The sequence below is a fragment of the Mesoplodon mirus genome (assembly GCF_964341445.2).
Source record: "Mesoplodon mirus genome assembly, chromosome: 12".
Taxonomy (NCBI): Eukaryota; Metazoa; Chordata; class Mammalia; order Artiodactyla; family Ziphiidae; genus Mesoplodon; species Mesoplodon mirus.
In genome coordinates this window covers 24430867-24443388 of record NC_138988.1, presented here as the reverse complement: position 1 = coordinate 24443388, position 12522 = coordinate 24430867, and the positions used below count along the sequence as shown (strand labels likewise).

Sequence of the window (12522 nt, the reverse complement as noted above, 5' to 3'; positions counted from 1 at the left end):
TGAGAAGAATAAAGAAAAGGAGAGACCATGTATTAATGGAAGGAATCATCAGAAAGTTTTAACAATCATTTCCTTTAGGGAGAAGGACTTGAGTTTGGGAAATAAAGGAGGAGACATCATTCTTCATTACATAGACAGATATATAGATGTTACTTTTCTGTGTTGATTTATAAACACTAAACACATAATTTTTTCAAATTTTGTTGCTGTTTAAGCAGTAGTTACCTGCGCTGGTCTATGTGTTTATTTCTTTTTAATTCTCTACAGTTAACAGAACAAAACAAAAGCTAAAAAAAAAGTATATTGTTGGGGCCTCCCTGGTGGCGCAGTGGTTGAGAGTCCGCCTGCCGATGCAGGGGATACGGGTTCGTGCCCCGGTCTGGGAGGATCCCATATGCCGCGGAGCGGCTGGGCCCGTGAGCCATGGCCGCTGAGCCTGTGCGTCCGGAGCCTGTGCTCCGCAACGGGAGAGGCCACAGCAGTGAGAGGCCCGCGTACAGCAAAAAAAAAAAAAAAAAAAAAAAAAAAAAAGTATATTGTTACAAAAGTATCATAGAAAGGAGAAGGTAACCAAACTTTTTTTTTAATTATAAACACAAATTATAGTCCACAGGATCAGCAGAAGGCTTATAGATCAACCTCGCTAACATTCATTCTTAATGGAGAAAACTGCTTCAGTGACAGCTAAAAATAACAAGGCTAAGATTGTCCTTCCGTTTTTTGACAAGATAAAAATTAGGTAAGAGCATTTCTAGCATTAGAGAAACAATGCAGCAAGGCAGTATCCATGTGAACCACAAAATTCACATCTTCAGATGATAATTTTCTTTTTTTTCTTTTTAATTATTTATTTATTATTTATTTTTGGCTGTGTTTGGTCTTTGTTTCTGTGCGAGGGCTTTCTCTAGTTGCGGCGAGCGGCGGCCACTCTTCATCACGATGCGCGGGCCTCTCACTATCGCGCCCTCTCGTTGTGGAGCACAGGCTCCAGACGCGCAGGCTCAGTAGTTGTGGCTCATGGACCCAGTTGCTCCGCGGCATGTGGGATCTTCCCAGACCAGGGCTTGAACCGGTGTCCCCTGCATTGGCAGGCAGACTCTCAACCACTGCGCCACCAGGGAAGCCCTAGATGATAATTTTCCCATGGTCAAAAAGAGAAAGTCATGAGGATGACAGTGATAGTTCAGAAGATGCTATGACCTATGTAGGGGAGGCAACTACTGATCTTTATTTTAGTATCATGTTCAAAACCACATTCCCTGCTTTAGTTGATCATTTTAGAATAGACTAATGAAACCCAATTTGACTCTTTTATTTGAGTTGTAGTACATGTAAGGCTTCAAGTGGCCAAAACGAAAATTCATAGGTCAATCTCAGGTCGTTCAATAAACATTTAATTAGTCATCAAATATTTATTAAATGAAGAAGACACACACAAACCCCACTTCCCAGCCCTCCTTAAAATGGGCACAAGGTTTGAATAGACAGTTCATAAAAAAATATATATATATGATTGTCCATTAAGCACATGAAAAGATATTCAATTTCACTAGTTATCAGAAAAGGGCAAATTAACACCACAATGAGATCCCAGCACCTACCTGCCAGGATGGCAAAATCAAAATCAAGTGTGAGCAAGACTGTGAAACAACAGGAACTCTTTTTATACTGCTAGTGGGTGTAGAAAACGTTTCATTCCCTTGGGAAAACAATTTGACAGTATCTTATAAAGTTAAACCTTCACTAACCAAATGACCCAACAATTCCACTATTGCTTATGCAAGAGAAATGAAAACAAGTACTCAGACACACTCAGACGTGCATATGCATGCACACCATATAGATGAATCATCACAGCAACTTTGTTCATTATATAACAGCCCCAAATTGGAAACAACCCAAACGTCCATGAACAGGTGAATGGATAAGCAAACTATACTCTATTCAAATAGGATGCAGCACAAAAACTGAAAAGAACAAACCACTAACACATACAGTAATACTGATGAATCTCAAACACATAATGCTGAGCAAAAGAAGCGAGACACAAAAGAGAACATACTGTATGATTCCATTCATATATAAAGCTTCAGAACAGGCTCAACTATAGTGATAGAAAGCAGTCCAGCAGTTACCTGGGGCTGAGGGTAGGCAGAGACTAACACAGAAGGGAATAAGATCTATGGAGTGTATCTATGTCAGTTTCCTGGCTTTGCAACTGTACTGTAGTTATGTACGAATGTTACCACTGGAAGAAACAGGGTGAAGGGTACACAGGGAAGTCTGAACTATTTTTTTACAACTTCCTGAGAGTCAACAGTGATTTCAAGAAAAAAAATTCTTTGAAAGGAGGAATCACAAGGAAACTTGGGAGGCTGGGTGATTCCAATACAGTAAATATCAATTGTGGTAGTAATAACACAGGGTTATACATTTATCAAAACTTATGGAACTGGAACTGTAATGCACAGACATTAAAGTGGCACATATGTTCCTCATGGCCAGGAGTTTAATGACTGTGTTATCCCCTCTCATTGATTGTGGGGAGCACCTACGACTTGCTTTTAATCAACAGAATTATGTAAAGATGATGGGATATATGAGATTATATATATGTGATTACGTACATTTGTTTTCCAGTTGCTGGGTTTAAAGAAACCTGCTGTGAATCTTATAGCTACAAGAAAACTTATTTAAGATACTTCAAAGTCTTCTGAAGTAAAGAAATGTAAAATAGTGACAGCCTCAAATGACTCCATATTCAAAATGTCATTCTTCTTTCTCCAGAACATTCAAAAACGTTCAATGAGCATCTACATTTGGGGTTCAGTGCATTATTGAACATGTGCATTTAATGATACATAAATGGCTATAAAATTCACTATGCCTGTGAAATGTGACTGCAAGCAAATTCCAACTTTGTTTCATCTGGAAAATGAACTTTAGCCAATTTCTAAATTGACATTAATAATGGATTTTGAAGTATGTATTCTAAGAGTCTAGCAAGGACTATTTCTTTTGCCAAGTGTTAACTCCTTTCTCAGCTTGTGGAAGCCAGTAGTAGCATGTGTATCAGTTATATTTGATTTATTCTATTTTGTTGTTTTTTTAGTAACAGCATATATCCTGGTACATAGTTTTTCTATGATGTTCAAAAACTTTCAAGAGAGTTGGAAAAAAAAAACTTACGGAACTGTATATATAAATGTGTGCATTTTATAGTATATAAATTACACTTCATAAAATCAATTTCAAAAGTTTAAACTATACATTATTATTGAATGACTCTGTGGTAGGCACTGTTGTAAATGCTTAGTTTTTAACTTCCCATTAGAGAAACAAACTGAAAGAAGAGTGGAGTAAATCTTGGTGGTTAAAACAGACAGGCCCGGGTGTAAATCCTGGTTCTACTATTTATTAGCTGGTGAACCCAAGTGCCTTGCTTAATCTCTGAACGTCACTTTTCTCATCTGTAAAAACAGAGCTCTGATGTAACAGTAGTTCTGCTACAAGCCTGTTGTGAGGATTAAATGAGATTCAGACACTGCTTAGCAAAGAGAAAGTACTTACTGAAAGATGGAGATTACCCCTAGAGTGGACAACAGTTGAAGCAGTGGAGAAATAGCTGAGGTCAGTCCAAAGATGGACTGTTACTCTTTTTAAAAATGCAGATAGGGGCTTCCCTGGTGGCGCAGTGGTTGAGAGTCCACCAATGCAGGGGACACGGGTTTGTGCCCCAGTCCAGGAAGATCCCACATGCCGCGGAGCGGCTGGGTCCGTGAGCCATGGCCGCTGGGCCTGCGCGTCCGGAGCCTGTGCTCCGCAATGGGAGAGGCCACAACAATGAGAGGCCTGCAAATCACACACACACACACACGCACACGCACACGCACACGCACACACACACGCAGATAAACTTAAAACCTATTGACTTACATGGCCAGAAACAAAATACAGGCACAGGGAAATTTGGATTAAAGGATACTTCTAGAGTTTCTGGAAGGGAATAAAACTCTACTTGCGCTAAAATTGTCTAGACACATGTAAACGGGTTAACATTTAGTGCATGTTTAATATATTCCTGGCACTGTGCTGGAATTGTAGTTCAGAAAATAAAACCAACTGGTCAATCACTGATATGTGACAGTCACACCTGCCAACTCTACTCCTAGGTCTAAGGCACTCTTGAATTTGACCACCAGGACAAAAGTATTTACCGCAAAATCTCCATTGCCTAGAACCTAGGATATATATTCCCCTTAGGAGACCAGAGTTCTAGACGATAAAAACACACTAACAGTTATCATTTGAACTGTGAGTAGTGAAGATGTTATGGGATCCAAATGTACTGCCGCCTAAGACAAAAGCATTCCTAAATCTCAGGATTCAGTATATTTTTATCCCATATAGGTCCTTGTGAGTGAGACACAAAATTCCAAAGAAGACTCAGGATACAGTATCTCTTTATCCCACATAGATCCTTACTGATCATATTCAGTACCTATCAAGGTGAACCAGGGGCACACAGATTGGAAGCATTCTTAAGACATAGGCCCTCTTTGTTTACACTTGAGCTTTACATTCAAACTAGCCACACTAGCTAAAGTTTATGATCATCAAACTAGAACTCCTCTTTACTATGGAAGTGCAAAAGGGCAGGGTTAACTATGCTGCCAGTTAACATTTACTCTGTGTTCCGTGACATTTGGAAGAGAAAAGCCTCAACCTTCTCATTACATTAAAAATACTGTACTTTTTGGCATCTAATCTCCAATTAATTGCCAATTATTAAGGGGACATGTCTATAAATCTTCTCCTAATTGTCAAGGGCAGTGAGCCAATGAAGTAATAAATTGCTAGAGAAAGAGCCTGTCGTAGCATCTTCACTCACTATGAAATTCAAGATTTGTTTTGCAAATGGAAAAGAGAACACAGATCAGTAATGTGTGGAATTTTTTCCAAGAAAAGGGTTTGGAGCTTACTTTAAGACAATTTTATCATTTAAATAGGAAAAGGGGGGCTTAGATCCTGTCCTGGCTTAGCCATTATTTCATATTTTCATATGTATATACCTGGAATTCTGTGGCTTTTAAATTTACAACAATATAGCTGTTTTTTTTGATTCACATTAGTCTACAGAAATCTAACCACGTCAATCGATGTAATTTTGAATTATTTTAAATGTTGTATAATATTCCATTTTAAAAACATAGCAATTTTATTTCTCCTTCAGAGAGAATTAGGTTATTTCCAATGTTGTTGACAATACAACAAGGCTGCAGTAAGTGTCATTATAATGCTTTTTTTTTTAAACAAATGTGTGAATCTTCTTTTCCTCTAAACTATCTAAACCTGGAAATAGACATAGCCATCTTCAACTTACCTAGGTATCGCTAAATTTTCCAAAATGGTAGTGCCAGCTTACTTTTCTACCAAAAGTCTTGGAGACCCCATTTCCTCACATTTAGGCCAATATATTGCTATTATTAGTGTATCAGGGGTCCTGAGACCACTCCCAGATTTGAAGATTCGCTAGAAGGATTCACAGGACTCAGTATATAATTGTACTCAAAGCTATAGTTTATTACAGCAAAAGGGTACAAAGCAATATCAGCAAAGGGAAAAGGCTCAAGGGGGAACAAAGTCCAAAGGAAATCAGGTGCAAGCTTCCAAGGGTCTCCTCCCCAGGGGAGTCACTCTAATTCCCAGGGCAATGTGTGAAATGTGCCCGTTAGACACTCAAGGCAGCTCATTACACATAAAGGCCCACAGTTTTTATTAGGAACTGGCCATGTAGACAGCCTCTGCCTGGCATGAAACTAAGCTCCACACCTCAGAAGGAAAGAATAAAGCATATCTTTTGCATGAACAGTTAGAGCACAGTGAGCTGCTATTAGTTCTGGGAATGGAAGGAACCGTCCTGAAATCCAAGTTTCCAGATCCCAACCAAGAGCCAACTTGGTAAGCCAGCCTTAAAACTAGCAATCATTAACTCTTTTCTGCACTGTCCACCTTATAAAAATCTTCCTAATCTCATAAAGATAAAATGATATATTAATGTTATACTAATTTACAACTACTGATTACTAGTGAAATTGAACATCCTATCGTTTTTTTAATGTTTTCTCTCCTGTAACTTGCCTGTTCATATTCTTTGCACATTTTCCTAATGGGCTGTCTTGTTATTCTTGATAAGATGCTCTTTACATATTCTGGATATGATTCCTTCATCAATTATTTATGTTACAAACTTTGCTTGTCATTATTTAAACATGAAACAATCCCCTAAAAATAACTGAGTTATGCTGTTTCTCCAACTTTTCCTCTCCCATGCTATAGTTTTCTGCCAACTCAACCTGAAGCATCATTTTTAAGGTGATGGATTATGAGGGGACTCTGTTTGCTCTGATTTCTATCTCCTAGAATAAAGATCCTAAGGGAGAATGCTAGTCAGTAGAAATAGTCTTCATGGTCAATAAATAAGGTTTCCACATAAATAAAACTACCTATGGAATGGGAGAAAATATCTGCAAATGATGCAACCAATTAGGGATTCATTTCCAAAATACATAAACAGCTCATACAGCCCAATAACAACAACAACAACAAAAAAACCCAATAAAAAAACGGACAGAAGACCTAAATAGATATTTTTCCAAAGAAGACACACAGATGGCCAACAGGCACGTGAAAAGATGCTCAACATCACTAATTATTAGAGAAATGCAAATCAAAACTACAATGAGGTATCACCTTACAACAATCAGACTAGCCATCATCAGAAAGTCTACAAATAATAAATGCTGGAGAGGGTGTGGAGAAAAGCAAACCCTCCTACGTTGTTGGTGGGAATGTAAATTGGTGCAGGCACTATGGAGAACAGTATGGAGGATACTTAAAAAACTAAAAATGAAGCTACCATATGATCCAGCAATCCCACTCCTGGGCATATATCTGGAGAAGACAAAAACTCTAATTTGAAAAGATACATGCACCCTGATACTCACAGCAGCACTATTTACAATAGCCAAGACATGGAAGCAACCTAAATGTCCACTGACAGATCAATGGATAAAGAAGATATATGTGTGTGTGTGTGTGTGTGTGTGTGTGTGTGTGTATACATATATATGTATATATATGTGTGTGTATATATAGAGAGAGAGAGAGAGCGAGAACGAAATAATGCCATTTGCAGCGAAATGGATGGACCTAGAGATTATGATACTAAGTGAAGTCAGACAGAGAAAGACAAATATTATATGATATCACTTATATGTGGAATCTTTAAAAAATGATACAAATGAACTTATTTACAAAACAGAAATAGGCTCACAGACATAGAAAACAAACTTATGGTTACCAAAGGGAAAGGGGGGATAATAAATTAGGAGTTCGGGATTAACAGATACACACTACTATAAATAAAATAGATAAACAACAAGGACCTACTGTATAGCACAAAGAACTATATTCAGTATCGTGTAATAAACTATAATGGAAAAGAATCTGAAAAGAATATATATATACATCTATATGTATATGTGTATATATGTGCGTGTGTGTGTATATATATATATATATGAATTACTTTGCTGTACACCTGAAACACAACATTGTAAATCAACTATATTTCAATTAAAAAAAAAGAAGAAATTAGGTTTCCAGAGAGAACATTTTTGAGTTCTCTTCATTCATTCATTTCTGAGTGAGAAGACAAAATACAACTCTCCTTGTGTCATATGAGCTCCAGAACATCTAGAAAGTCAAAGAGTAGTGTTTCATTACAACTAGAATCGACTTTAATACATTTCAAATATTCAAGGCTAAAGAAAAAACATGCATCAGGAAATAAAGCTAATCACACCGCCAGATGACTCTCTGCTTTTAGCACCCTGCTTTTTCAAGGAATGACTATAGTTGCAGGAAAGGTATATTTATTAAGGCAACACAAATGGTTTATACTGTAGTGGAGCTCTTACAGCAAACACAAAAACAAAAACTGTCAGTTCAGCAGTTTGGATTTATAAAGGATAGGGTTTTTTTAAATACAAAATTATAAAGTGAAGTACAAATTTACCAGTTTTATAGTCATTCAAACTTACAATCTGACATATATTTAAATGAGCTTTGTCTGAAAAATATGTTTGCTATTTGTTTCTAACACACTTTTCCTAACATTTTTCTTATTGTAAAAATAAGATAAATTACTGTGGAGTTAGTGTTTATGGGTACAGAATTTCAGCTGGGAAAGATGAAAAATAAAATTCTGGAAATGGATGGTGGTGATGGTTGCACAACAATGAGAATGTACTTAATGCCACAGACTTGTACACTTAAAAATGGTTAAAATGGGCCTTCCCTGGTGGCGCAGTGGTTGAGAGTCCTCCTGCCAATACAGGGGACACTGGTTCATGCCCCGGTCTGGGAAGATCCCACATGCCGCGGAGCGGCTGGGCCCGTGAGCCATGGCCGCTGAGCCTGCGCGTCCGGAGCCTGTGCTCCGCAACGGGAGAGGCCGCAGCAGTGAGAGGCCTGCGTACCGCAACAACAACAACAACAAAAATGATACATTTTATGTTATGTAGATTTTACCACAATAAAGAAATAAGATAGATTAATTACAAGATTTGAAAAACACAAAAGTACAACAAAGGAAGTTAAAAATCACCTGTTAATTTGCATCACCATTAACAGTACTATATGTCCTAGGTATGTATACACATGTATACATAATATACACTTATAATATGCTTAGACACTGGAGGACATTCAATCACTCACTCAACAAATCTTTCTTAAGTGCCTTCAGCCCGATACTCTGTGGGCCCTGAAGACACAGTGTGACAACACTGCGTTTCTGAGTAGGGACTGACACGCCTGTGCTGGGAAGGATGAACAGTGCTGGCCTCTGGGCAGAGTTAATTGTAAAGATGAGAAGGAAAACAAGAAGCTGGTTTGCTTTGCCAAGTGTGGGGGGAAAGCATTCTAAGTAGAAGGACAGCATGTGCAAAAGTTTCAGAAACAGAAAAGAGGTTAACATGTTAGAGAAACAGCACGATGCTTGGACAAGGGGTAGGCTCAGACTGAGGTTACAAAGAGAAGCAGGGACCAGATAATTTTGTACCTCGCAGGCCATGAGAAAGAATCTGTATTTTATTCTACGCTCAGTAGGAATCCCACTCAAGGGATTTTAGTCAGGGAGGTGGGAAGGTCTGGTCTAAATTTTGAGAGGACTCTTGCAGTTGTGCAGTGGGTCAAGCGTACAGGCAGGTTATGGGATGAAATCAGTGAAGCTGGCCGGGAAGAGAGGCAGGAGGTGACAGAGGCAATGTAATTTAAAGCTGAAACTGACAGTGTTCATCACTGTGATAGAAGAAGATACCAAATGCAAGGGAGGAGGTCAAAAGTGACTTCTAGGGCCTCCCTGGTGGCGCAGTGGTTGAGAGTCCGCCTGCCGATGCAGGGGATACGGGTTCGTGCCCCGGTCTGGGAGGATCCCATATGCCGTGGAGCGGCTGGGCCCGTGAGCCATGGCCGCTGAGCCTGCGCATCCGGAGCCTGTGCTCCGCAACGGGAGAGGCCACAACAGTGAGAGGCCCGCGTACGGGGAAAAAAAAAAAAAAAAAAAAAAAAAAAAAAGTGACTTCTAGGAACTTCCCTGGCGGTCCAGTGGTTAGGACTCCCCGCTTCCACGGCAGGGGGCCCGGGTTCAATCCCTGGTCAGGGAGACAGGGTCCCGCATGCCACGCAGCACAACCAAAAAAACAAAATGACTTAAATGTCTGAGCTTAACTGGTCATGAACAGGTCTGAGTGGAATTCAGAGTTCCACGAGGTCCCTATTTAATATGAGATGTGTAGGATCATGCGATGTATGTGATTTATATCCAAATGTTCTAACAAGTAATTCATAAGCATTTCCAATATACTATTAGTACTCAAAATATATTTTTAATAGTTACATAGTATTTTAGCTTATCAGTGTATCACAACCTATGTAATCCTTACCAATTATTAAGCATATGAATTGTTTCCACTGTGTTTATCCTCCTTGTACAAAATCTACCGTTATTTCTAATTACTTTCTCATGATTCTTAGAGTGAAAATATTGGGACAAAAGGCATAAAAATGTTTAAGGCTCTTGACAGAAAATCCCCACCAAAAAGACTGTATCAGCTTCCCTTCATCCAGCTTGATTTTAAATGCCTCCAAAACAGCAGTGTGGATTCACTGTAATATTATTAGCTTTATATTAATAGATATTTAGATGTCTTTCCTTTAAAAAAAAACAATTATAAACAATGCTGTAATGGAAAACCTTGAAAATGAATATTTGCTGAAATTTCCTGAAAGCAGAATAAATAAAGCAATGAGTATGAACATTATTTTTAAAGATTCTTGATACATACTAACAAATTGCATTCCATACAGCAATTTCTGAAGGAAATATAATATCACTTATTTGACAATTACAGTGTTCAAATGAGAATGATTTTCTCCTTTTAATTATGTGATTTAAAAAAAGTTTCCACCAATAATTCAAAGAGATGCCAGCCCTGTATTAGAGAGGAAGCATGGATGGTAAAACTAAGTTTCTTTTCATTCTGAGAAACTGTTGCTTCTGATGAGAAAATTAATTTGGAGAATGTCTTGTTGAGAAATAATGAATGAATTCCATCATCATATGTATTTAAGTAAAAAAAATGAAAACAAACAAAAGAACCCTTTTGTCTAAAACACACACAAGTTGGGAACACTCAATGTGCGAGTTACTTACAGAATTACTTCCAAGTCCCTTCCCCCAAATGATATGCAAGCATTTGTCTAGGTCAGGAGTCAGCAAAAATTTTCTGTAAAGGGCCAACAGCCAGATAGCACATATTTTCCGGCTTTGGGAGCATATATGGACTCTGTCCAACTAGTCAACTCTGCCTTTGTATTATAAAAGTAGCCATAGATTATATGTAAACAAGGTTGTTTTCTATTAAAACTTTATTTACAAACACGGGCAGCAGATTTGGCCCAAGGGCCATAGTTGACTAACTCCTGGTCCAGATGTTGGTCCTGCATCTCTAGATGAGCATCTCCTTGTGTAATTCTTAGAGTAGAGGGTATTCATTGTCTCCAAGATAACCCTAAGTAGCATTATCCAGAAGCTTGTTGAAACGCAAATTACTGGACTCCAAGACTTACTGAATTAGAACCTCTGAAGGTCAGGTTTAGCAATCTATGGTTTAACAAGCCTTCCAGGTGATTCTAATACATGCTAAAGTTTTCAAACCAACGGTCTAAGCCCAGCAAAGTCCCTTAACAAAACGTAGGGAGCTAGGCTCTGAGGATGAGCATATTTTCCTACTTCTTTCATCTCTTGCAAACGTCAAGAGAGGCTGCCACTCCACTAGTGGACTAGTAATAACATCTTATAATAAGAGGCACAGCACACATGACTCCTGGCAGGTGGTACCTCATCAGACCTGCAGAGATTAAATCCTTTCCCCTAGTGATACAAAGACTATTGTTCTTTCAGTCTTGTTTCTGTATAACTTAAAAGAAAAAGAAAAGAAAAATGTGCAGCAAGTCTGTCATGTGAAATAGAGTCTGTGGGACAGATTTACGTATGCTGATGAAGCTCCAGAAACTACTCTTACATTTAACTCCCCACAGGGACGAGCATGAAACATTTTGGAAGCACTTCAGGATATCTGCTGTATTATTATTTCCCGCCTGTCTTCTCTGTTCCTTTTTTCCTGGTCAATCTTTTGATAACAAATTTTATCCCACAGTGAGAAGAAACTTGAATTAAGCATGGAAAGAAAAACAAGGTTTAAATTCCATCATCTCTATTTTTCTCACTATTTCCAGCCTTTTGTGATTCTTATATTTATTCCAGTTGAACCAGTGCAGTAGAATAACACCTGTTCGGAAAAAAATAAAATACTTAAGAAAAGAAAGAAGAAAGACAATGTTCCCCTGCTGGCAACACTACATAGCTGATGTGAGCTTATGCCTACCCTAACCAACAAACAGCTGCATGACCTCACCAAAAGCTGAAGTCAGATATCTCTACACTCAGAATCTTGAATGGAATCTGAAGATGTGTGTGTGTGTCCTTCAACAAGACACTAAATACTTTAAAAGACATTAGGATCTAACAGAACTGTGCTCAGGCAACCTGCTGGACTCAAGTGTTGACAGTGAACATTGATGGAGCACTTCTGACATGCCAGCCACAGTGCTAAGTAACAACTTCACAATCCTCACTCCAACCCAATGAGGTTGGTTCTACTTCCAATCCTATTTTACAGAAGAATAAACTAGTCTCACAAATTGCCCTATCACCCAAGAAATATGGCAAAGTGGAAATATGTGTAAATAGAGAGAGATGAAATGGGCGTGGCAAGATGTTAATAGCTGGTCACTGACATTATGCTGTTTTTTTCACTAGCCATATAGGTTTGAAATTTTTCTAAATACAAGAGAGTAGGGGAGGACCTTCAAGATGGTGGAGGAGTGAGACAT

At 38.5% G+C, this 12522-nt stretch overlaps 1 protein-coding gene across 1 annotated transcript in view; it reads right to left on the bottom strand.

Moving 5' to 3' along the window:
• Positions 1-12522, bottom strand: part of MAGI1 (membrane associated guanylate kinase, WW and PDZ domain containing 1) — a 620740-nt gene that overhangs the window by 252675 nt on the left and 355543 nt on the right. The window lies entirely within an intron of this gene.